The following is a 4,641-nucleotide window of genomic DNA, read 5'->3' as shown; positions in this document are numbered from 1 at the left end:
CTGCCCAGAAAATGGTTTTTAGGCAGATTTGAGTGTGTTTGTGTTGTTTTGAGTCTTTTGGTTTGTTTTAGTGTTTTAAAGTTTAGTTTTGCATTCTTTGAGTCTAGTATAGTGTTTTATATTGTGTTTTTACGTTTGAATCAAGCCATAATCTTAAATTCGTCCAACATTGGGTTTAAGGTCAGAAACTGCCTAGTTAGTGTTTTTAGGCAGTTTTGAGTCTTTTGAACTTGTTTTGAGTCCTTTGAGTCTTTGTGAACGTTTTTAACTTTGTTTTTACATTTTTGAGTCAAATCCAAGTGATTAACAATCCCTCCTAATCCCCGGTCTAGAACGATCCCTACTTATACTTATACTACAATTGACAAAAAGAGGGTTTAATTTGTGTGCGTATAAATCTCGCATCACCCACTTGTAATTTTTTTCTTTTAATTTCTAATATTTTGTAATAAAAGTGGTGGATAAGGTAAGAATGGGGGATTTTTGGGTGTAATGGTCCTCACCTCTATGAGCGAGGGTAGGCGCCTCGCATGCAACCATTGCCAAAGAGCTAATCTCGTCTAATCTTTGTCCATTGAACTTATAAAAAAAAAAATAAAAACGCACCAAGAGTTTGGAGTCATGAATTATATTTGACTCAAAACCTCTCCAATTCGCCCAAAAGAAAGTTAAGTTTTTTTTTTTTTTTTTTTTTTTTTTTTTTTTTTTTTGAAAATCTTGGCGATACGAGTGACTTTATTAATATGAAAAAAAAAAAGAAGAGAAGTTATACTTAGTTAGGGCAAATAATCTTTACCCCTCATAAAGTAAGAAAAGAGCAGAAACATGCACCTTACCCCTCTTGAAAAATAAAATATAAGAAAAAGAGGGGATATAGACCTTATCCTTCTTGAAAAAGAAAATGCAAGAAAAAGAGATGGGTGGACATAGAACCAAACCCCTCTAAAATTAAACTTCAAAAGTAAGAACCTGCAAAACCGAAAAATAAAATGCCAAAAGATTAGGTAAAAAGAAAATTTGGTTCAGCCAGCTTAATCATTTTCCAACACATCAATAAAAAAACGTCTACACTTCTCACATATTTCAATTCTACCATCAAAATTAAGTTTTTCGGAACATCAAAATTTCATCAAGTAAACCTACTACTTACGTATGGTTGGATCGGTTAATTTGCGCACCCCTAATTTTTTGTTCCAGACCCTGTAAAAGGTATTGGTACGATTAGTGTCTCTCGCTTTGCCACAAAAAAGGTATATTATGTTGTAGGTCTATTTGATTGAACGATCTTAGGGTTTAGAGAGAGAGGGCCGGCGGCAATTAGAGAGAGGAGAAAGTGATTTAATTGTGAGGTTTGTTTGATTCTCCCCATTGTGTCTTTATTTATAGTAGTATGATAGGCAAAAACCTTTCCCCTTAGATTACAACATTTAATAGGTAATCAACTCTTAATAGGAATATAAGATATATTCTCATAACTACTAGGATTTACACAATCACATTCATATTCTAAATATGATTACAACATATTATAAATTATCCTAACATAAAACTAAATCAAATCACTATCGGCGCCCACCACCAGCAGGATTTACACTGAATCTTTCCATTCAGTTTCTTCTGACTAACAAGGCCAGCATTCCCCCTTCACATGCTGCTGCAACTTGTTGTCCCCCTCGGCCCACTTCCACTTGTTATCCATTTGTGGTGCATGCAAGATTCAAATACACACCCAAACTCAAATTCCTATTTTTCCCACCTCCTACATAGATGTTGATTTTCTGTTGTTGAAATTGTGAAGGCTGATACCATTGTTAAGAGTAGTTGTTTTTTGGTAAAATCCACAAAGGGCGATCCCGTGGTACTATAGTTAAGGCCGATGCCACATTATAGTTTGTTATTTTTTTTCTGTTTTTAAAGGCCGAAGCCAATGTTAAATGAAGTTGTTGACGGTAAATCCCACGAAGGGTAATCCCGCAAGAAATTGTTATAATCGGTTAGTGGGTGTGTGTGTTACAATTCTATATGAGGCTGTTCTTTGATTGAAGCTCCTGCAAAAGGCAGTGGAATATTGGATGTTTTGGATGGGAATATTGGATCTTTATATGAGCAAGTAGCATATGTGCTTTTATCAACAAGTGTTATCAGTGAGCAGAACTTTGTGGGTTTGGTTTGGCGTGGTGAGAATTCAAATGGGTTGCTAAATTTAGAGGGAATGATGGCAGTTGAAAGGCTTGATTTACAGGGGATTGTAAAATTCTCCATTGCTGAAAGCTCGAAGCTTGAAGGATTGGGTTTTTCTGGGTGCTATTTGTTTCAGTTCATGGCTGGAAGTGAGGTGGAAAGCGAGGATAGAAGATTGCAGAGTTTGTTGTATCTGTTGGAGGATCGGGTTGCTGTTTGTTGTGTTGTGTCCGTTAGGGTCTCATTACTGAACGTGAGAACTTCGCTTACCTTGCCAAGCTTGTTGAGCAGGCAGAGCAATACGATGAGATGGTTGATGCAATGAAGAAGGTCACAAATCTTGATGTTGAATTGACGGTTAAAGAGAGAAACTTGATCTCTGTTGGGTACAAGAATGTTGTTGGTGCTTGTCGTGCATCATGGAGGATTGATGCGAGAATTATACGCACACAAATTAAATCCTCTTGTGACAATTGTAGTAAGTATGTAAGTAGGGATCGTTCTTAACCGGGGATTAGGAGGGATTGCAAATCACTTGGAAATTGACTCAAAAGCGTAAAAACACAATATAAAACACTATACTAGACTCAAAGAATGCAAAACTAAACTTTAAAACACTAAGACAAACCAAAAGACTCAAAACAAGTTCAAAAGACTCAAAACTAGTTCAAAGGACTCCAAATACTTAAAAACATAAAATAAGATAGATTTGAACGACTAAGACTTAACAAAATATGGGGGGGGGGGGTGATAGGAGCATATTCATGCGACTTAAATGGCTTGTTCTCGTACATTTACGTTATGTTTCTTTAGTTATTTTAGTCCTTTATGCTTCTTTCGTGTGTTTTAGTTTCATATGGCTAAGGAAGCAAAAAGATGCATTTTGGAGCATTTTGGAGCAAAATCGGACTTGGAATGGATAACTTATGTTTGGAGCAAAAGGAATGGACGAAATTGAAGACCAACTTATCATCACCACATATCATTCACTTATCACTTAACATATCATTCATTTATCACTTATCATATCATTCACTTATCACTTATCATAACCATACACTTATTACTTATCATACTCATAATCATCTACACATTTCAACCATTTAAACACATGCATTTCAACTCACATGCACACCCACCTCTTTCTACCTAATCCACATGCTTTCACAACCTAAAACACATGCATTTCCAACACCAAAATCTGCCTTGCTGTGCATTGCACATCAACACATTCCAGCTTTTCTCCTTCTCTTTGCAGCCACACTTCCACATGCATTCCCTCTTTTCCTAGCTGTTTTTCCATCATTATTTCAACCTAACATTCACCCACATGCACCCTTTAAACAAACCCAAACATGCAGCCACATATTCCACCCTTTGCCGTGCAAAACATCTCCATTTCAGCACACTCCACATGCAATTCCAGCTTTCCAACCTAGCCACATTCACATGCATTCACTCATAATCATTCACCAAACTTGCAGCCACATTTCCACCTATTCCTAGCTGTCATGTTCCCTCTCATTTACCTATAAATAAGCATGCATTGCAGCCACAATTCATTCATTCCATTCACAACACAACACACAGCACAAACACACATCCATAGCCGTGCATATCCTTCCATTTCTGTGCAGTTTTTCTCCTCCATTGCAGCCACTATCCAACCACTTCCCATCCCTCCAAAACACTTCACATAATCCCCAAAGCTCACCTTAGACCTTGTGCTACAACAACGAGGAAGAAAAGAATGCCTAAACGTTCATACAATTCAAGTTTGAGTTGTTGGAATGTTTAGGTGATTCTTTGATTTCAATGTTTCATTTTAATTCTCTTTGTTTTGTACGTATGAGGAATGGAAGAGAAGAGTGCCTAAACGTTCATACAATTCAAGTTTGAGTTGTTGGAATGTTTAGGTGTTTCTTGACTGTAGGCTTTATGTTGTTATAATTGTACCAGTAATTTATTTATAGGTTTCTTATGTTTAATGCTTTATAAAATTTCTTAACTTTACAAACCCTAGCTGTCTCACTCCCATTTCATTTCAGATCTCAAACACCTCTTTGTTCCGTCTGCTGTTTCCTCTTTGCCTTTGCTTCCTCTCTTTCTCTCTCTCTCTCTCTCTCCCTCCCTCTCCCTCTCATTCCTCTCTTCCTCCAAATCACTCTCTCTCCAATCTTCTCCTGTCCTCCTCACGGATTCCTTCTTCCAAACCATGATTTTCCCTCGCCCTTTTCGAGATCCGACAAAAAGAGGAATTGAAAGAGCTTGTGACGATCATGGCTATATCACTGCAACAAAGGTTGTGGTTTTATTTATTTGTCAGTTCATAGGTTTTTAATTGTATGGTTACCCATTTGAAATTTATGTAATTTAAGGTGAAAAAGTTTGTATTTTTCTCTAAATATGTTTTGGAATTTTCTAGATCTATTGTGGACTTGACTATGAATTTGAATGTGG

Source organism: Pyrus communis, chromosome 10 (genome assembly GCF_041283825.1).
Source record: "Pyrus communis isolate YQ-2024b chromosome 10, ASM4128382v1, whole genome shotgun sequence".
NCBI classification, from domain to species: domain Eukaryota; kingdom Viridiplantae; phylum Streptophyta; class Magnoliopsida; order Rosales; family Rosaceae; genus Pyrus; species Pyrus communis.
Note: the sequence above shows the minus strand (reverse complement) of the source record.